Source organism: Helianthus annuus, chromosome 14 (assembly GCF_002127325.2).
Source record: "Helianthus annuus cultivar XRQ/B chromosome 14, HanXRQr2.0-SUNRISE, whole genome shotgun sequence".
Lineage (NCBI taxonomy): Eukaryota > Viridiplantae > Streptophyta > Magnoliopsida > Asterales > Asteraceae > Helianthus > Helianthus annuus.
The window spans coordinates 116,472,271-116,495,245 of record NC_035446.2 but is presented as its reverse complement, the minus strand read 5'-3'; the positions used below and the strand labels follow the sequence as shown (position 1 = coordinate 116,495,245).

The 22,975-nt window shown below is 35.0% G+C and overlaps 2 long non-coding RNA genes across 2 annotated transcripts; both read right to left on the bottom strand.

The window, feature by feature from the left end:
• Window positions 1-5,438: 5,438 nt before the first annotated feature.
• LOC110905787 lies at window positions 5,439-7,194 on the bottom strand. The gene is made up of 3 exons (XR_002573413.2): window positions 7,067-7,194; window positions 6,488-6,554; window positions 5,439-5,677 (listed from the first exon to the last, which is right to left on the bottom strand). It is a non-coding gene; the product is annotated as an uncharacterized LOC110905787 (long non-coding RNA).
• A 4,881-nt stretch (window positions 7,195-12,075) lies between these two features.
• Window positions 12,076-13,162, bottom strand: LOC110905788. The gene is made up of 2 exons (XR_002573414.1): window positions 13,125-13,162; window positions 12,076-12,314 (listed from the first exon to the last, which is right to left on the bottom strand). It is a non-coding gene; the product is annotated as an uncharacterized LOC110905788 (long non-coding RNA).
• Window positions 13,163-22,975: the final 9,813 nt, after the last annotated feature.

Here is a 22,975-nt window from a genome sequence, read left to right as displayed (position 1 = left end):
ACCACTGCCTCAAACAGTCAAACTGACGGCAGGGACTCAAAGTGTTATGAATTCATAAGGTCAGGGGCTCAAAAAACCAAAAATTTAATTTAGGGGCTCAGGTTGATGTTTGGGACATACCACAGGGACGCAAATTGCATTTTTCTCTTTTTTTTAGACGGAAAAAAATCTCACGTGTAAACCCATTTTATTTGGGGCTATTTTCAAGGACGACTCCTCGATTCTCATGAGACCATGCCCCTCTGATGTGCGAGAACCAGATGGAATCCATAAACCCTCGCCTCCCGTCAGGTTCGAACCCGGGATTAAAGCCCTGATTCATCCCTTCACAAAGATGTCCCTCGAAAATGGCTTAAGCGGGAACGAATCTGCGTCTCTACTGGACCAACATCTCAGGACTATAAATGTATATTTCTAACTGAAAATTCATAAACTTTGTACGGTTGATATGTAGAATGAGAGGCATAATAGAATGGATTATTATGAGAGAATGAAAAAAACATGCTTGGTTGGTCAAATTAATGGAATCACCTTTGATATGTAAAAACTTCAAATTCATTCAATCCACACCCTTGTTTTTTTTATTCCATTCCCTCTATCATCTTCATCACCACCACCGGGCGTTGCCGCCACCGCCCGTTGCCGCCGCCGCCACTGTCGACCACCGCCACCCATCACCACTACCACTCACCAATGCCACCGCCGCTACCATTCGCCAAAGCCACCTCCACCGCCACCACCTGCCACCATTCGCCACCAACCATCATTGTTGCCACCCTCCGCCGCCGCCGCCACCCACCGCCCATTTTATTCCTTCGTCTTTTCTTGCTAACCAAACAACACAAGGTAATAATTTATTTCATTCTCACTTGATAACCAAAGAAGATCATGTAATAGTAATGATTCATTTAATTTCTTTGTCGATTATATTACTCGGTTCATCTTATTCCATACTCAATTTCATTTTCACATAATACATTTATTTTTCTTAACACTAGATTTTCACCACTTAGAAAGATTAAATGACAAAGTTTTATCCAACACCAACATTTTGATACAGTTAAAATTAGTTTTTTGTTAATTTTTTTATATCAATAGTTCATTTCATATATATATAGTTATATTTATATATTGTTTTAACTAATATGCATAATTTAATTATGTTCTGTTTTTTTTATTATATGTTTTGTATGATAATCGTATGAGCTTACTTTTTCAAACACATGATTATGGAGAAAACTGGTAAGAGCATTCATGATGGATCTATTATCTTTGATTTAACGTTAGTTATTGAATCCAAATATAAAAAATTATATATTTATTTGCGTGGAAGACCGGGCCGGCAACCAACAAACAACAAAACAAAGTTACATAATTACAAATTTATACCATTCGCTCCATCCTATCGACTGAAATTGACAAAACTCAAGTTGGGGAATAGTGGCACGCAGCTGCGTGCCACTTCCCTATTCGACCAACAATTTTATTGTTTTATATTCGTTTTAAAATTACGGTTTCATCCTTAATTTAAAATAAAATTACGTTTTTGCCTTTAGCTTAAAATAAAATTATATTTTTATCACTCGCTCAAAATTACGATTTTGCCATCGGTTCAAAATTATGATTTTATCCCCATATTACAATTACAATTTTGACCCCAGTTCAAAATAAATTTTTACTTTTGCCCCAAACTAAGAATGACGACTTTGCATTTTCGCCCCATTTCAAAGATTATGCTTTCGTCTTCAGTTTAAAATTATGTTTTTGCCCGGTTCAAAATAAAACTATGCTTTTGCCCCTATTCAAAATTACGATTTTACCCTCAGTTCAAAATTTTGATCTTGCCCCAGTTCAAACTAAAAATATAGTTTTTTCCCCAGCTTAAAATTACGATTTTGTCCTTAGTGCAAAGTTATATTACGATTTTGTCTCTGGTTCAAATTTATAGTATTGTCATCACTTTAACTTTTGCCAAATTACGATTTTACCCAAGTCAACAAATACAACTTTGCCCTCAGTTCAAATTACAGTATTGCTATCGTTTTAGTTTTTTAGCAAAACTATAAAAGTGTTTTTTTTATTAGTTGACTGGATTTAATTTTTTCCCGTGTCAAAGAGCTTCCTAAAAGTCGCTCATTAATCCTTACAAACTACAGTTTTGCCCTGAGCTTAGAACTACGGTTTTGTCATCGTTTTAGTTTTTTTTTCCCTAAGAAAACTATAATAGTCTTTTTTTAATTGATTGAGAATTATTCGGCTATCGCCTCGCAACGCGGACGGTGGCATTCACTAGTTAGGGAACAAATGGAAGAAGTAACAATACTGTACACTTATATACAAAGTATGAATTCTTCAATTTTAAAATCTGGAATTTTGAATGTTAATTAGTGTAAGTATGTGTTAAAGACTTTTCATTAATTACCTATTCGCTCTTTTATCACTGTCGCTTTAGTTACTCATAAATCCAACAATTAAACAATTTTTTTTGGCAAATTGGATTTAAATAATCCCAAAACACTGTTATTGGCCAATAATAATCCCAACTCATTTAATCACCAATAATAATCCGAACTATTCACTTTTGTTTGTAAAATACTCCCATTTAAAAAAACACTAACTAGGTTAAAAAATTGCTGATGTGGCTTGCCACGTGGCATATTTTGATGACGTGGCAGCTGATGTGGCAGTCTACGTGGCATATTTTGATGACGTGGCAGCTGATGTGGCAGGTGACGTGGCAAGCCACATCAGCAATTTTTTAACCTAGTTAGTGTTTTTTTAACTGGGAGTATTTTACAAACAAAAGTGAATAGTTCGGATTATTATTGATGATTAAATGAGTTGGGATTATTACTGGCCAATAACAGTGAGTTGGGATTATTTAAATCCAATTTGCCTTCTTTTTTTATAAATCAAACAATTAAACAAATTTTTAATAAGTAAAAGGTTAAAGTTTATACAAATGAACTAAAAGGATGATTGGTCAAATTAACAATATCTGCATTATTGTTATTATTTTTAGTACCGGTACCCATACCTAATTTTGACAATTTTTGAGATCGATATTTTTTCAATATCAATACCTATATCAAACTCATCCCTACTTAATAACGGAAGTTCAAAATCACTCGTATACATATAATGGATTTGTGATATTTTTACACACATATGCGGGTGTGATGAAGAATATATGGTGATTGGTGGACGCCCAGGGGCGGAACCAATGTATACTTAGCCGTAGCACGGGCTACGGCTCAACCCCGTATTCGCATTCGCAGTGTAATATTTTTTCGGTTTTTATACACAAGATACCCCTAAACATATACGAGGATACACCTAAGAGAAGATTATGAAACTTGATATTATTCATTAAGCCCAAAACCTTTAGTAACTAAGCCCAAATAATTAGTTTTATGATAATTAAACCGAAATTGTAATAACTAATAATGCCAAAATAATACAATAATCCATTTGAACAATGTCATGGTTTGTGCGGTCGAAAATGATTTTTTTCATAAGGTAAAAGACGACGATGTGATGGAGTGATTTCAAGCTATGAAAAAAGAAGAGGACAAATCTATTATGTATTTGTTTTACTTTATTTATTTATTGTCGTTTTTCTAAGATTGTATGATTGCATTGTAAAAAAAATTAGGATATCCCTGATTTAATGGATTAGTTCCCTCAATGTGGATTGTGGAGGCCACGAAGGGTACAATGCTTTAAAGCATATTAAATCAAGTTTGGGAAGATGCTTTGGTATGCAAAAATAATATAACTATTTATGTTTCGGAACTAATTAATGTTATAAAATAAGGAGTTAATTATACAGATGGACCTTATGCTTTATAGCTAGTTTTGTCTTTGGGTCCTAATTTTTTTTTAACAGATTCATGTTTCATAGTTTTAATTTCGTAACATCTTTGGATGCTAACACCAAACTTAGTTAATTTTAATGGTAAATTTCAGTAAAATAACTAAAATACCCTTCCATTTTAAATGGAACATATATGTCATTACTCTATTTTTAATTCCAAAGATCATTTGTGTCATTACTCTATTTTTAGTTATTAGAACGAGTATGCGATTAAGCTGATTAATATTTGATATTCGAGTTTAGTATTCAACTGTTTGAATCTTTATTTTAGGCTTTTAGCTCATGATTTTGTGTTGTAATTCAATCGGTTAGAATTCGAACACGCCTGTAGTTTCATTGCATAAATCGATTCATTTAATTTGAAAACTGAAAACTGAAATATTATGCGTCAGAGTTGATTAACATGAATTAATATCTGGATTTATTATTCTTCATAGTGTTCATAATTCATATATCAGGAGGATTTTAGAATGAGAAATCAAAATATAGTAAAAAATGTAATTAATTTTATTTTATAGAAGCAAGTTCAGGACGTGTTACGGCAAGAGCATTGATAATATTCAAAACTATTTGTGTAAAAGAACCATATTTGTATGACGTGACCTCAAAAATAAAGCCATGAACTGATGTTATTCGGTTGGTATCAATTTGATTCGTCACGGTACTGATTATCGCTATCGATTACAATTGAAAAGAAATATTATTTTTCGAATATAACGCTGTTTTCAACAAAATAAGAATGACAAAAAAAAATTAAACACAATCACGCATTTAATCTTTTATAAGTTAACGAAAATTATAAAAAATATAAATAGCTTAGTCACATATTCGTTCTAAAAACTAAAAAATAGAGTAATGTCATAAATGGTTCTTTGAATTAAAAATAGAGTACTGACATAAATGGTCCTCTTAAAATTGAAGGGTATTTTAGTCATTTTACTGAAATTTAAAATAAAAACTAACTAAGTTTGGTGTTAGTACCTGAAAATGTTACAAAATTGAAACCATGAAACATGAACCAGTTAAAAAAAAGTTAGCACCTAAAGGTGAAACTAGCTATAAACCACATGGTCCATTTGTGTAATTAACTCTATAATAAGTTAACTGAAAAAGTATATCATCTTATGATACTAGATTAAAATATGTCAGTTATGTTAGCAATAATTACGTAAATTATAATTGTTAACGTAACTAAAGACAATATTCTTTTAACTACAAAATTATCATGTCTGGTTTGTAGTTTACTAGTAGTGGTAAAATAAAAAATATTAAAGTATATATGTATTCCTTTATTTTTGTTTTGATCTTGTATCGATTCATACCAAACATATATATGACTTTTAGGCAACAGATGCAAGAAGTAACAATACAGTATGCATATATACTAAACACTTGTATACTATCGCTTTAGTTAGTTATAATCTATTAATAAACATATTTTTTTAAGTAAAACCTTAAAGTATATACAAGTGAACTAAAAGGATGATTGGTCAAATTAACATAATCTGCATCATTATTATTTGTTTTAATGTTTAGTCATTATGTAAGACCCAGATTATAATACATAAGACCTTGCATTTTATACCAAATTTGGAGTTTACAAAAACTTTCAAGACTTGAAATGTTAACTAGATAATACATCAACATGTTAATCCTACGAAAACATATACAAAACAGGATCTACAATTTTTTTTACATAGTTTTAAAAAAACCAAATATCAAGTGCGGAAGCGTTTGTTTGAGTGTTCGGTTCGGATACTTATGCTTGATCATCATCCTTCTACTTGAATACCTGAAAAACTGAACATTTTAGTCAAACATTAATTTTATGATCCTTGAAACTTATTATGATCGAAACTGAACCCGAAAACATATTCAAGGAATCAAATTTTGAAAATAAAGTCACATTAAAACTGGGCGCTACCGTAACTTACGGTAGCCACCGTAAGTTACGATGGCCCCTGGAAGTTTATGATCTGCCGTAATGCAGATAGTTCCCACCGTAGCAACTTGGTAGCCACCGTAAGTTACGGTACCACCGTAACTTACGGTGGTCTCTGTACATGTTTTCTTGCTTTGTTGTTTTTGTCATTCTATTCCTTTTTTTGCAGAATTTAGTCTTGAAACATGTCCATCACCTAACCAAGGTTAATTACTCATGTTCCGGTAGTTACCCGCTATCATGTTACGCTTTCCCCATGAGGGATTGCTTACGCAAAATTCTACATGTTCAAATCCAAGCTTCGTGTTTGTCAAACTATAATACTTGACATGTTTACCAAATCAAAATCTTAACTCCTGTATTAGGAGTTAGATTTCGCAACTAATTTAGCGTGTCCAACATACGGCTTAAACAATGATTATAACCATGCTTTAAGCAATAGTGTCTAGCTTCATGATTACTACAAGACTTGTTTTGACCCGTTTGGATGCTGAATTAAGCACCATTAAGGGCATTCGAAATCCGTGTTTATCACTTGCTTGACCCGTTTTACTTGTTTAAGATACTAGTCATATTCATGACACATTAGAAATCTTGATTATCATGTTCAAAATGTCGACACAAAACTAACAATTTAACATAATGAAACGAAACAATAAATTTCGTACCTTTAGAGCACACTTTTTCCCCGTGAATTCCCTCCGGCTTGTCCGCTTGATGATCCGGACTCTTTGCCTAGAAAATTCAGTTTTTAACTTGTTTAGAATTCTTTTCATTACTATATTCACATCATTTATGAGACATGATCAAAATCTGCGTTTCCACCAAATTTAACATAAAAATCCTCACTTAGGCATTTCAACGAACACCTAATGGGTCAGATTTTTCTACAAACATTACCAAGTTCATGACTTGCAATTTAACCTCAAATTTCACTTTAATTAGTAAACCTTACACATATCTTAGCATCAATATTACAGGAATTACTTCCTATGATTAAATTATACTAGAATTATTATTCAAAATCCTAGTGTTCATCATCATCTTATAAAACCCATAACCTAGCTTCAATGGGTTCATGGAATTTCCTGAATTTGGGCATGAATTCACATGTAGTTGTCTAGGTTTTACTCTTTGACACTATATCATCATTAATCTAACTAAATTACTATCATGCATCAACGAATTTCAGATTTCTTAAATTCATGAGGATTTCAAGTAGAGAATTCTCATCAAATTTTACATACCTCTTAATCCTCTTGCAATGAGGATCACAATTCTAAGCTCGGATTTCGTTTTGGATTGGATTTGCACCTCCAATTTAAGAGATTTGTGGATATTAGGGTTTGAAGGTGGGGAAACTTTCCCCTGCTTGTTCTTGATCGACCAGGACCCCCAAATGGGGTGTTTGGTTTTGTTTTTGTTACTATTAGTAACATAAGATTCATTTTTAACAACTTTGGTCCCTCCACTTTTGTTTAACACTTAGTTTTGGTTCTTTAACCCTATTTCAAGTTATTGTTAGCCTTGTAGTTAACTAGGTTAAATTTTTCCTAGTTAACTAGTTCTTGTTTATTTATGCTTTATAATTCTAATATAAAGTTTTATATTTTCGGGGTGTTACAAGTCCACCCCCTTTAAAAAGGGTTTCGTCCCCGAAACCGAAGTACGTACCAAATATTGTAGGGTGGAGACGTCGCATCTCCTCTTCGGACTCCCACGTAGTGTCTGACCCCTTTTTGTGCTCCCATTTGACCTTGACTTGATTAATTACCTTGTTCCTCAAATTTTTCTCTTTACGATCTAAAATCGCAATTGGTTTTACTGCATAGTTGAGGTTGTTATCCACCTCGATATCATCGTAGTGGATATGAGCAGTTTCATCGGCCAAACATTTTCGGAGATGTGACACGTGGAATGTGCTATGAATCCCACCCAACTCTTCGGGTAATTCAAGACGATAGGCTACTTTACCAACCCGTTCAGTGATTCTAAATGGCCCAATAAATCTTGAGCTTAGTTTTCCCCTTTTTTTCTAAATCTAATAATGCCCTTCCATGGGGAAACTTTTAGCATAACCATGTCGCCAACCTGAAATTCAATTGGTCTATTCCTTTTATCCGCATACGCCTTTTGCCGGTCTTGAGCCGCTTTCAAGTGTGCCCAAACTATGTCGATTTTCTCATTCGTAGTTCGGATTATATCGGTAGGTGCTAGCCCTCGTGGACCAACTTCTCCCCAACATACCGGAGTTCGACACTTTCTGCCATATAACAGTTCATACGGGGCTATCTTAATACTCGTGTGATAGCTATTGTTATATGCAAATTCGACCAAGGGTAGATGGACGTCCCAACTACCTCCGAAGTCAATAATGCAAGCCCACAACATATCTCCCAACGTTTGTATTGTTCTTTCACTCTGCCCATCCGTTTGTGGATGGTAAGCAGTGCTAAGGAACAATTTAGTCCCCATTTGTTCTTGGAATTCACGCCAAAATTTCAAAGTAAACCGAGTATCTCTGTCTGACACAATGGATATCGGTACCCCATGTCGTGCTATGATTTCATTGGTGTACACTTCCGACATCTTCTCAGACGTATAGGTCTCACGAATCGGGATGAAGTGAGCACTCTTAGTCAACCTATCCACGACTACCCATATAGCATCAAAACCACGGCTTGTTTTAGGCAGTTTGGTCAATAGGTCCATTGTAATTTGTTCCCATTTCCAAACTGGGATTTCTAACGGTTGGAGTTTACCGTATGGCTTTTGGTGTTCCGCCTTGACTTGTAGGCATGTCAAACACTTTTCCACGTATCTCGCGGTGTCTCGCTTCATTCCGGGCCACCAATAGTTTTGTTTCAAGTCATTATACATCTTGGTCGCTCCCGGATGAATGGAATAACGGGATTTATGAGCTTCATCAAGTAGAAGCTTTTTAACTCCACATGTGTTAGGGACCCAAATTCTATTGAAACGAGTCTTCAAGCCGTGACTGCCTATCTTGAGGTCTTTAACTTGGCCGATAATCCTTTCCTTTTTCAAATTTTCCGTCTTTACAGCTTCATCTTGTGCTTCTCGAATTCGTTCTAGTAAGCTCGAAGTCACAATGAGTTGCAATGATCGTACCCGTATCGGGGTATAATCTGCTTTGCGGCTCAACGCATCAGCCACTACATTGGCCTTCCCGGGGTGGTAATGTATTTCACAGTCAAAATCCTTGACCGTTTCCAACCACCGCCTTTGCCTCATGTTTATTTCCTTCTGATCGAATAAATATTTCAAGCTTTTATGGTTGGTAAAGATCGTAAATTTTACCCCATACAAGTAATGCCTCCATATCTTTAAGGCAAACACCACCGCCGCCAATTCCAAGTCGTGAACCGGGTATTTCTTTTCATGAATCTTCAATTGCCTCGAGGCATAGGCGATGACCTTGCCTCGTTGCATCAAAACACATCCGAGCCCCGAATGAGAAGCATCCGAGTAAACCACCATGTCATCAGTCCCTTCCGGTAATGTTAACACCGGAGCGTGGGTCAACCTTTCTTTGAGCGTTTGGAAGGCTTCCTCTTGCTTAACGCCCCATACGAACTTTTCCTCCTTGTGAGTCAATTTAGTCAATGGCAAGGCAATTTTGGAGAAATCCTGTATGAATCTCTGATAATATCCCGCGAGCCCTAAAAAGCTTCGGATTTCCGAGGGTTTCTTGGAGGGTTCCATTTTGACACAGCTTCTACCTTTGACGGATCCACTAGTACTCCATCGGTACTAATGATATGCCCAAGAAACTGCACCTCTCTTAGCCAGAAGGCGCACTTAGAGAATTTTGCATACAACTTTTCTCGTCTGAGTGTCTCTAATATTTCTTGCAAATGACACACGTGCTCAGCTTCATTCTTCGAGTATACTAATATGTCATCGATAAATACAATTACCGATTTATCTAGCATGGGTTTGCAAACCCGGTTCATGAGATCCATGAAAGTCGCGGGTGCATTAGTCAACCCAAAGGGCATTACAAGGAATTCATAATGCCCGTATCGCGTACGAAATGCTGTCTTCGGTACGTCTTCCTCTTTGACTTTCAATTGGTGATAACCCGACCTAAGATCTATCTTGGAAAAACAACTTGCCCCCTGTAGCTGGTCGAACAAATCATCAATTCTTAGGAGTGGGTATCGATTCTTCACCGTGAGTTTGTTTAACTCTCGGTAATCGATACACATGCGCATACTGCCATCCTTCTTTTTCACGAATAAGACTGGTGCGCCCCACGGAGACACACTCGGTCGGATAAATCCCTTGTCGAGAAATTCCTGGATTTGAGACATCAATTCTTGTAACTCCGACGGCGCAAGTCGATACGGCGCCTTGGCCACGGGTTTTGCGCCCGGAATCAACTCGATTCCGAACTCTACCTCTCGTTCTGGTGGTATCCCCGGCAGTTCTTCCGGGAACACATCTTCATAATCACGTACCACTGGTACATTTCCAATTTTGAGGGGTTCTTTTTCCGTTTCGCTTGCATATACCATATAAGCCTTGCATCCATGTTTCATAAGTTTATGGGCTTCTAGCATTGAGCATATCACCGGGTTACCTCCTTTTTCACCGTATATCGTAACTTGCTTTCCGCTAGGAGACGTCAGTTTTATTTCCTTTCGGAAACAAACCACCTTCGCGTGGTAACGGGATAACCAATCCATCCCCACTATCACTTGGAATTCTCCCATCGACATCGGAATCAAGTCTATTGTGTATACTTCATCATCAATGTTCATTTTACAGTTTTCACATACATCACAAACAATAAAGCTTTTGTTATTACCCATCTCTACTTCTAAAGGCATAGGTAATTTTGTTAGAACAAATGAAGGATGCCGAATAAATCCATATGAAACAAAGGATTTATTCGCACCCGTATCAAATAACACACGCGCAGGAATTGAGTTTACAGTAAATATACCTGAGACTACGTCAGGTTCGACCTTTGCTTCAGCAGCGGTCAATTGGAAAGATCTTGCTTTTGCCTTCGGGGCTTCACCTTTCGAGTCTTGCCCATCTTTCTTTCCAACCAGTTCTGGGCATTCCAATCTTTTGTGACCCGTTCGATAACAGTTGTAACAGACAGTCACTTTCTCCGGACATGATATTGCCATGTGTCCCGTTTTTCGGCATATGGGACAAGGCTTATCTTTGAAGCGACATTCGCCCTTATGATTCTTCCCACAAATTTTACAACTTGGTGTACTACCTTTTGTATCCGATTTCTTCGCTGTTTCATTCATTCGTGCTTTCTTGTTAGGGCTTGGATTCACATCTTGTGCCCTTCGTTCACCCCGTTCTATGCTCTTTTTCAGTTCGATCTCCCTTTCCCGAGCAGCATTGACGATCTCGGTAAGGGTCTCGTACTTTGAAGGGTTATAAATTCTCCATACTCCGCACTCAGCATGTTATGGTAGTAGTAGACCTTTTGTTCTTCATTTGTTATCAAATCATCACAGAACTTCATCTTGTCCATAAACATCCTCGTGATCTTGTCTATGGATTCGCCCTTGTGTCTGAGTTGCATGAACTCTTCCTTAATTCGATTTATGACCGCTTTAGGACTATGGTGTTTAAGGAACGATGTCTTAAACTCCTCCCATGACATGGCCTTAGCCGTTTCACTTCCAATTTCTTTCTTATTGTTATCCCACCAGTCTTTCGCTTCACCTCTTAATTGACCCGTACCATAGGCTACGTAGTCATCTTCATCACAATGAGTTCTCTCGAATACCCCTTCGATGTCGCTTAGCCATCGTTGGCACACAATTGGATCAACCTCTCCATTATATATGGGTGGTTTACATGCCATGAATTCCTTGTATGAACAAGGCTTTCGTCCTCCAGGTTTTTCCTTTGCTAGATTTGTATTATCCTCTAACTTCTTGATTCTCTCCTCTACTAATGATAAAACTGTATTTTGAATTTTATCAATAAAGCCCGACAAACTGTTTTCAATCGCCTTTCCAACCTCTTCGGCAATCACTACTCTCATTTGTTCGGTGACTCTTGGCACCGCATCGTCATCACCTCCATCCGCCATCTTTAAATACTGAAAAGTTTACATATACTGTTAAACATTTCATTTATAACATATGCTTTACTTGTTTTGATTCAATCAAGTTCATAACTTGATTCAATCATTCTTGTTTCATGCATTTCTTATGTTTGAGTGAGCTTACCCACTCTTTTTTCATGCATATAATACATAAGACCTTGCATTTTATACCAAATTTGGAGTTTACAAAAACTTTCAAGACTTGAAATGTTAACTAGATAATACATCAACATGTTAATCCTACGAAAACATATACAAAACAGGAACTACAATTTTTTTTTACATAGTTTTAAAAAACCAAATATCAAGTACGAAAGCGTTTGTTTGAGTGTTCGGTTCGGATACTTATGCTTGATCATCATCCTTCTACTTGAATACCTGAAAAACTGAACATTTTAGTCAAGCATTAATTTTATGATCCTTGAAACTTATTATGATCGAAACTGAACCCGAAAACATATTCAAGGAATCAAATTTTGAAAATAAAGTCACATTAAAACTGGGCGCTACCGTAACTTACGGTAGCCACCGTAAGTTACGGTGGCCCCTGGAAGTTTATGATCTGCCGTAAGGCAGATAGTTCCCACCGTAGCAACTTGGTAGCCACCGTAAGTTACGGTACCACCGTAACTTACGGTGGTCTCTGTACATGTTTTCTTGCTTTGTTGTTTTTGTCATTCTATTCCCCTTTTTGCAGAATTTAGTCTTGAAACATGTCCATCACCTAACCAAGGTTAATTACTCATGTTCCGGTAGTTACCCGCTATCATGTTATGCTTTCCCCATGAGGGATTGGTTACGCAAAATTCTACATGTTCAAATCCAAGCTTCGTGTTTGTCAAACTATAATACTTGACATGTTTACCAAATCAAAATCTTAACTCCTGTATTAGGAGTTAGATTTCGCAACTAATTTAGCGTGTCCAACATACGGCTTAAAAAATGATTATAACCATGCTTTAAGCAATAGTGTCTAGCTTAATGATTACTACAAGACTTGTTTTGACCCGTTTGGATGCTGAATTAAGCACCATTAAGGGCATTCGAAATCCGTGTTTATCACTTACTTGACCCGTTTTACTTGTTTAAGATACTAGTCATATTCATGACACATTAGAAATCTTGATTATCATGTTCAAAATGTCGACACAAAACTAACAATTTAACATAATGAAACGAAACGATAAATTTCGTACCTTTAGAGCACACTTTTTCCCCGTGAATTCCCTCCGGCTTGTCCGCTTGATGATCCGGACTCTTTGCCTAGAAAATTCAGTTTTTAACTTGTTTAGAATTCTTTTCATGACTATATTCACATCATTTATGAGACATGATCAAAATCTGCGTTTCCACCAAATTTAACATAAAAATCCTCACTTAGGCATTTCAACGAACACCTAATGGGTCAGATTTTTCTACAATCATTACCAAGTTCATGACTTTCAATTAACCTCAAATTTCACTTTAATTAGTAAACCTTACACATATCTTAGCATCAATATTACAGGAATTACTTCCTATGATTAAATTATACTAGAATTATTATTCAAAATCCTAGTGTTCATCATCATCTTATAAAACCCATAACCTAGCTTCAATGGGTTCATGGAATTTCCTGAATTTGGGCATGAATTCACATGTAGTTGTCTAGGTTTTACTCCTTGACACTATATCATCATTAATCTAACTAAATTACTATCATGCATCAACGAATTTCAGATTTCTTAAATTCATAAGGATTTCAAGTAGAGAATTCTCATCAAATTTTACATACCTCTTAATCCTCTTGCAATGAGGATCACAATTCTAAGCTCGGATTTCGTTTTGGATTGGATTTGCACCTCCAATTTAAGAGATTTCTGGATATTAGGGTTTGAAGGTGGGGAAACTTTCCCCTGCTTGTTCTTGATCGACCAGGACCCCCAAATGGGGTGTTTGGTTTTGTTTTTGTTACTATTAGTAACATAAGATTCATTTTTAACAACTTTAGTCCCTCCACTTTTGTTTAACACTTAGTTTTGGTTCTTTAACCCTATTTCAAGTTATTGTTAGCCTTGTAGTTAACTAGGTTAAATTTTTCCTAGTTAACTAGTTCTTGTTTATTTATGCTTTATAATTCTAATATAAAGTTTTATATTTTCGGGGTGTTACACATTATTGTTTTTATTATAATATAATAATGATGAAATATAAATATTAGTTATAATGCATAACTAAATACATACAAAGACAAAAATGTCCTAATGAAGTGTAGATGATCTTAAATGAAAGTATATGACGCTGTTATAAGTAAAACGCTTCAGAATTTTAAATCTCAACTAAAAGCATATGAAATCCAAATGATGTTTTGTCAAATTAACGTAAGGTAGATCATTTTCTTGATCTTTGTTTTAGTTATTGTTATTCCTAATCAAATATATTATTAACGATCACAAGGAGTACATAGTATTAAATTATCATATGTCAGGTGTAACAGATAAGTTTTGTTTGAGAACATAAATAAAGACAAAGATGTCGTAATTTCAAGAATTATTATACTTCCAACATGGTAATGTTAACGGGAAACATGACAAAATCACTCAATATAAGATTATGTTACGCCGGATGTGACTTTATTACGAATACACCCTCTCTTTCTTTAAAAAAAAGGTAATCTTTATGTTGAGTAAACTACACAATATGTCACTAAACGTATACTCAATCATTTGATCCAATGAATAGTAACCTATATTTATGGTGATTGACACCCCTACCTCTTATTTTGTGTCCCTAAATCTATTAGTAACCTACGTGTCCCTAAATCTATTGTTATGGTGATAGACACCCCTACCCCTTATTTTGTGTGTTCCCTGACCGATCAAAATCACCTTTTTCGCCCGCCCCACACTCCTTCAGGTTCGACGATACATGGTCTTAATGCTGGTGCTAATAGGTAATTGGTTATTATCAAATTCAGCTTATTGTTTAATCAATTGTATGGGCCTATATGCTAAATTTCCAAAATACGGCACTAACTAAGCTAATTGTAATTTCTTTGTCTGGTTTATTTGTTTTGGGCTAAAAAGCTCACCTCATACAGGGTAATGTTTTGTCATTTACCGTCGGCGGATGGATTCTGCAACAAGATCGAGTGTATAAATAATAATAATTTATTTTATCAACTTTTCTTCTAAATCATTTTCTTAAATGCCACTTCGTTGTCTTCACTCCTATCATTCAAACTTCGTTGAAGAACCCTCAACAACGGAAGTTCAAAGTCACTCGTATAAAATTATGTATTTGTAATAATTTTTACATACATATATGTATCTATGTATACATAAACACATATGTGGATGTGATGAAGAATATATGGTGATTGGTGAAGGCCACGAAGAGTACTATGCTTGAAAGCATATTAAATGAAGTTTGGGAAGATGCTTCATCATATGGTATGCAATTAACAATCTAATTATTTTTGTTTCCGTACTAATTAGTGTTATAAAATAAGTTCATTGAAAATTTATATCATTCTATAAGATTCCTTTAAAATATGTCAGTCATGTCAGCAATAATTACGTAAATTATAATTGTTGACATAACTAAAGATAGTGTTCTTGTAACTACAAAATTATCATATCTGGTTTGTAGTTTTGTAGTAGTAGATATATGTAAATTCATTAAATTTTGTTTTAATATATTTGGATTCATATAAAAAAGTATATGTGATTGTTAGGGAACAAATGGAAGAAGTAACAATACACTACACTTATATAGAAAGCATGGATTCTTAGTCACTTTTAAATCTGGAATTTTGGATGTTAATTAGTTTAAATATGTCAAAATTAGTGTAATATGTCAAGACTTTTCATTGATTACCTATTGACTCTTTTTATCACTATCGCTTTAGTTACTCATAATAAAACAATTAAACAATTTTTTTTATCAATCCAACAATTAAACAATTTTTTTTATCAATCCAACAATTAAACAAATTTTTAATAAGTAAAAGAGTAAAATGCACGGATAGTCCCTGGGGTTTGGTGCAATTTCACCTTTAATCCCAAACTTTTCAGAATTACACTCTTAGTCCCTTTGCCGACTCCACTCCTAACACCCTTATTGTTCTTATTATACTATTGATGACTTTTTGAAACAAATTCTATTTTGTTGCCATATGGCAGATAAAATACAAATATTAGTTATAATTAATAACTAAATACATACAAAGACAAACATGTCCTAAATAAGTCTAGCTAAGTCTAGCTGATCTTATATCAAAAAATGTGTATGATGCTGTTATAGGTAAAACGCTTCAGAATTTTAAATCTCAACTAAAAGCATATGAAATCCAAATGATGTTTTGTCAAATTAACATAATGTAGATCATTTTCTTGATGTTTGTTTTAGTTATTGCTATTCCTAATCAAATATGTTATTAACGATGAGCTACAAGGAGTACATAATATTAAATCATCATATGTCAGGTATAACAGATAATTTTTGTTTGAGAACATAAATAAAGACAAAGATGTCATAATTGCAAGATTATTATACTTCCAACATGGTAATGATAACGGGGAAACAGGACAAAATCACTCAATTTAAGATTATGTTACGTCAGATGTGGCTTTATTACGAATGTAATCTCTCTTTCTTTAAAAAAACGATAATCTTTTATGTTGAGTAAACTACACAATTGGTCACTAAACATATAGTCAATCATTTGATGTAACGAATAGTATGTGTCACTAAATCTATTGTTATGGTGATTGACACCCCCTACCCTTATTTCCGACCGATCAGATCCTTCTTCGCCCGCCCCACACCTCGTTAGGTTCCACAATACACGGTCTTAATGCTACTACTAATATGTAATTGTTTATTATTAAATTCAGCTTATTGTTTAATCAATTGTATGGGCTATAGCCTATATGCTAAATTTCCAAAATACGGCACTAGCTAAGCTAATTGTTTTTCTTTGTTTGGTTTATTTGTTTTGGGCTAAAAAGCCCACCTCATTACCCACAACCCCACAACCCCACAAGGCCACGATGGTCGATGGCACGATATATCTCTTGGGTAAAGTTCTTGTACAAATAATCTTAACATACTAAACATACAAATTGAAGGAAAACTCAAAAAGACAAGGTGGCATTTTTGTAATTATCAATAACTATCAAAGTTACTCTACAAATATACCTAAAAAAACCTAACCACTCCCCCCACCCCCAAAAAAAACCTAAACCCCCCACCCCCCAAAAACCTAAAAAAAACCTACCCCCCCCCCAACCCCCCAAAAACCTAAAAAAACCTAACCCCCCCCCCCCCCCAAAAAACCTAAAAAAACCTAACCCCCCACCCCCAAAAACCTAAAAAAAACCTAACCCCCCCCCCCCCCAACCCAAGCTAAAATGCTAAAAACTAAACCCCCCAAAAAACCTAAAAAAATCTAAAAAAATAAAAAAAAAAACACACACACAAATTATTTTGTTTTATTTTTTTAACATTTTTTATTAAAAAATCGCTACTTTTAGTAGCAGCCAAAAAAAAAAATTCTTTTGCTAACGAAATGTAGCGATTTTTTAATAAAAAATGTTAAAAAAAAATTTGTGTTTTTTTAGGTATTTTTGGTTGTAACTTTGATAGTTGGTGGTAATTACAAAAATGCCACCTTGTCTTTTTGGGTTTTCCTTCAATTTGTATGTTTAGTATGTTAAGATTATTTGTATTTGATCTTTTGCCTATATCTCTTTGATCATCAGGGGCTGGGCTTAGGTATAATCATATAAACATCACTTGTAATTTGGGGCATTGGTATGGAGAATCACAACCATTGTCATAATCTTAACTAAGCTAACTATGAAAGAACTAACACAATTAGGTAATCCACTACAACTTCCATTATGATTAACTCGACCATACAATTACATAAGAACTAGTGTGTTACGATTCAATAAAAAAAATCTAAGTATCTATGTACAAATATCATTTAACATCGCTAAACAAGCAAACTGTGGTCCTAATTGTGATCATGAGACGTTATTCATCCATGGTAACAAATCAATACCCGTGTAGTCTAATTCGGTTTCTTTGATAAAAACAAAATCATCGTTTATTAATATGAAAAAAAAATTACCATACTAGCTTATCCTGGGTTTGAATGAAAAGTTTAGATTCAAGTTAAACGTAGGGATGAGCTCGGCACTAACCGGTACCGTAATCCCAAAAAATGGGTGTCGGTACCTGTACTGAGAATACATGGTACGGTACGGTTTGGTACCGATATTTGAAGGTAAAAACTGGTAAATACCGGTACTGAAAAACACCAAAAGTCGGTACCGAAAATATTTCGTTCGGAAAATTCAGTACCGATAACCAGTACCATTTGCTCATCCCTAGTTAAACATGACGTGTTCAGGTCGACCCAAACTTATGTATTCCCAGGTCATGGTTGAAATCTTTTAAACGAATAAAAATATGGGTCAAGTTCGAGTCTTAAAATACCCGTCACTCCATCAATCTAACACGATTGACACCCCTAAATGAAATTATTTCAAAACCAACTTTGAAAATTCGAGTTTTGCGTTTATTTTTTAACACATCTAACTTTCTATATTATGTTCCTAAAACTATGAAAAAATTGCTAGTCAATTACTTTGTATGATTAAATTCTAAAATATACCTAAAAACACAATTGTTATAATCTAGCTTTAATCATATTAAAAGAAAGTATCAAAACATATATTATTTTCTACATGTGCCGATAAAAAGTTGTGTAGTAAAGCTTATCTACGAGTTTTTTTCAAAAAGGGTGTAATTGAAAAACTTATTTATTAAAATAGGTGATTTAGAAACTATTTATCAAAATGGTGAAATCTTATTTATCTTTTTTTTTTAAGTTAATTACATAAATTTCTATGTTCACCCATTTGACTGTCTACCTACCCGCTTCCCCACTGTAACTCCGGCGAGTTTTCCGGCGACCACCACAGAACGACATTTGGTCATGATTCTGATGAGTTTTTTTGCTATTACAAATTCGATTTATTGGTTGAATAAATGGAGCCACTGGATTGAAGATGGGATTCATGCCCATCTTGCTTAAAGTTCTTGAACTTGATGATAAACTACTTAAATATTTCTTATTGAATTTGAATTAACAACCACCTGAAGGAGTATGGTCCCAGATCTCGAGTCAGTATGACCGCGAGTGACCATTACCCTTATCAAAAAACCCCCACCAGCAAGAACTTATATGTGTCCGTGCGGGCACGCGCGAACACAGCAGTCGAATCCAATCGGTCAAGCGATAGGAACAAGACTTACCTTGTGTATGAAAATGGGTGTACACATAGCGATGCGGCCTAGCACCGCATCCTATGAACATTTTCGTCACAACAAGAGATCTGGACAACAGCAACAGTTACCGCAAGTGGCGATACGGCCTGGCACCGAATCCCGCTGTCTTCGTCAGAATGAGAACGCGAAAACAACAGCAGTTACCGCAGGCAACGATGCGGCGCAGCACCGCATCCTGCCCACGAGGCAAGTGGGACTGACACCACAGAGCAAGTGGCACCAATGACAGTCACCTGTTAGCCCTTACGTGAGCAACAGACTGACACTGCAGTAGGACGTGGCTTCACCTCCACAACCGACAAGCCTGACACACCTGCATAAGGGCGACACATCGTCAGTCTGTCCCCTCAACCACCCTCCTTCACTCCTCGGCTATAAATACCCATCCCAAACCAGGTTTGAGGTATCTCTTCACAACTCTCTCGCTACTACTACTATCACACACTTTGTTTCACAAGCAAATTACTGATTCTCACGCCGGAGAGTGGTAACAAGGAGCACCCCCCACCCCATCCTCCTTGTTACGAGTCACGGTGTGTTTTCCTTGTGCAGGAGACAGCCCAGCTGATGGTCCAGCCACCGATCCTCGGAAAGAAGAGATTAACCCTACTTGACGAGACCAGTGAATTAACCTCTCTTGGTTAACCACTGTTTCATCACCACCACATCATCTTCCCTAATTACCAGCCTACATCACTAGAAAGATTCACATGAACACTTAAATAATATTGATTTGTCTCATGATTTAGCAAGGTCCATCTATGAATTGGTAACAACAGCCATATAAGAGTCCTTCACAGTTGCCTAGTTGGTACCAGTCGTGTTCTCCGCCGAGAGCCGGATGGACGCTCGGTCAGTGAAAATACGCTGGCACTAAACGTTTCAAGGAGATGCTAACGGCAAACGTGGAATCCGTTAAAATGAATAATGGATGATTTTTAATTGATATCAACCATACGTTATAGCATGAAATTATAATCTCAAGAATTGTGATCCTAGATGAGAAAATTATGATAGAAGAAACACTAATTGGTTCATGGATAATCGATTTTTATTGATAGTGGTTTAGATTCATTCTGTGGTGATCGGAAATTGGTCGCCAGAAACTCATCGGAGTTCAAGCGGAGGAGATGGGTGGATAGATACTCAAACAGGGTAGATGGAGAATTTATGTAATAAACTTTTTTAAAAATAAAAGAAAATTTAACATTTCACCCATTTTGATAAATACTTTCTAAAACACCTACTTTGATAAATAATTTTATCAACTACACCTTTTGGAAAAAAAACTCCTTGTCTACCAATATTTTGGAAACAGGGCAATATTTTGTCCTTTACTGTCGGCGGATTCCTGCGATGCGACAAAATCGAGTGTAAATGAAAATAATAATTTATTTCTCAAGAATTTTCTTAAAATGCCACTTAGTTGTCTTCACTGTTAGTCCTATCATACAAATTACTCGGGTGTGTATACATACACAATTACACATACATTTGTGTTGAAGAATTTATGGTGAAGGCCACGAAGAGTATGACTGGGTGTATATTAATCGAAGTTTGAAAGATGCTATATCATCGTGTAATATAAAATAAAATATGACAGGTATGTCAGCAATAATTACATAAATTATAATTGTTGACATAACTGAAGACGACGTTCTTGTAACTACAAAATTATTATGTCTGGCATGGTAGTTTAGTAGTAGTGGTTGCATAGATTTAAAGTTTATGTATAATTGTTAGATTTTGTTTTGATCTTATATATTAATACAAACGAGAAATGTGATTTGTTACTTTTTTTGCCGGCTAACTCAAATACTCTTCCAATTCTATTTCTAAATCCACATATGTATCCACCATTGCACCGCTAGACTACAAACACTTTGGAATTACAAATGCAATGTACATATTTTCAAAACATGAAGTGAATTCAAAATTTGGAGTTTTGAATGTTAATCATATATTTTTAACAACGAAGAGTGTCAAAGAATACATAGTATTAAATTATCATATGTCAGGTATGACAGATAAGTATTAACTGAGAATATAAATAGATTATTATACTTCCAACATGGTACTGATAGTGAGAAAACAGGACAAAATCGCTCAATATAATATTTTGTTAGGTAATATGTGATTTTTTTACGAAAGTAACATCCCTTTCTTTCAAAAACGGTAATTCTTAAGTAGAGTAAACTACACAATCGGTCACTAAGCATATAGCCAATCATCTGATGCAATGAATAGTAATATAAACTTGATTAATGCCAGTACTGTTACATTGTTTAGTATAATATTCAATATGGGCTACATATTTTTTATTTCCAAATTATTCTAATTTTTTTTTATTTGTCTGGTAGACCAGTACTCTGGTAGTAAGTCTGGTTTACTTGGTTTGGGCTAAAAGCCCATTTGTACAAGTCAACAATATATCACTTCGAAGTTTAATCATTAAGTGCTGGGTTAGGGTATATTCGTATAAGCATCACTCGTAACTTTTCGCTTCGATATAATCGTATATAGCATCACTCTCTTTTTTCTATCCTCTCATATTTTCTCGATCCTTAATCAGTTAATCACATGCATCTCTGTTATGCATGATTCACGCAAATATTTTGTTTATTCAATGCACGTAACCCCCTGTTCATTCACTTGAATCAACGTATGTTAAAACATGTTAGGATTACCTTCATTCTTCACATCTAGTGTTATCTTCAGAATAATCTTATCGTTTTAACTTGTTTCATCTTAAATATGTATCATACCAAAACAACATCATCTTAAACAATGATTTAGTAATCAACGTTTAAAATGCAATAAGACGTATTTGTCAAATTAGCATTACCATCATAATGTATACAAATAGATGTTTTGTTTTCAGCTATATATAAATTCACTTTGTCGCCCACAATTTGATGCCAACTAAAAACTCATATATCGTAGCCTAGTTAGTAATGCAAGTATATATATATATTTTTTTTTTGAAAATTCAACACAAGACAAACTATAACATTTTTAGTTCATACATGATTAGTAAAATTTGGTGAAAGGTTTTTAAAACAAAGTATTATATATATTAAAACACATCTTGCTAACTACAGTTAGGTTTAATTGAGTTCCAGTCTTACCCCAAAATCTTACCACAAAAGAATTATTTTTTCTCATTCGGTGTCCACCTCATGTTTTGTGGTATTGTTTGCCATGAAGTGAGACCCGTTATATATGATATGTTTCAACATTGTGGTAAGTGTTTTGCTACTTACTTTTACGTGTAACTCAGATTATAACTAGTAGAAGTACCTGCCGCGTTGCGGGGGGTACATGTTAAGTCATTTGAGATCGTTGATACTTGTTCTGGATTGTTTTAGTTATGTTTTTGTAGCTTTATATAAGTCCAGGGGTCTAAATTGTAATATTTTGTAACTTGTATTTCTGACCTGGCGTATTACCAGCGTATTATAAATACGCTGGCAGGTCAGACTCTATGTAAGTGAATGATATGAAACCCTAGCCCAAGCTTTTTGGCTAGTTCTTTGGTGAAACCTTGTGTTGTTGCTTTTGTGATCTTGTGATTGTGCTTATCCGAATTTCCAGGTGCTTGTTAGTGTTTATGTCAGATTGGAATCAATACAACACTTGTTGTAAATCATCAAACCAAAAGCTTCATCTTCATCTTTTGATTTTTCTTAACTTTTGCAAGTTCAAG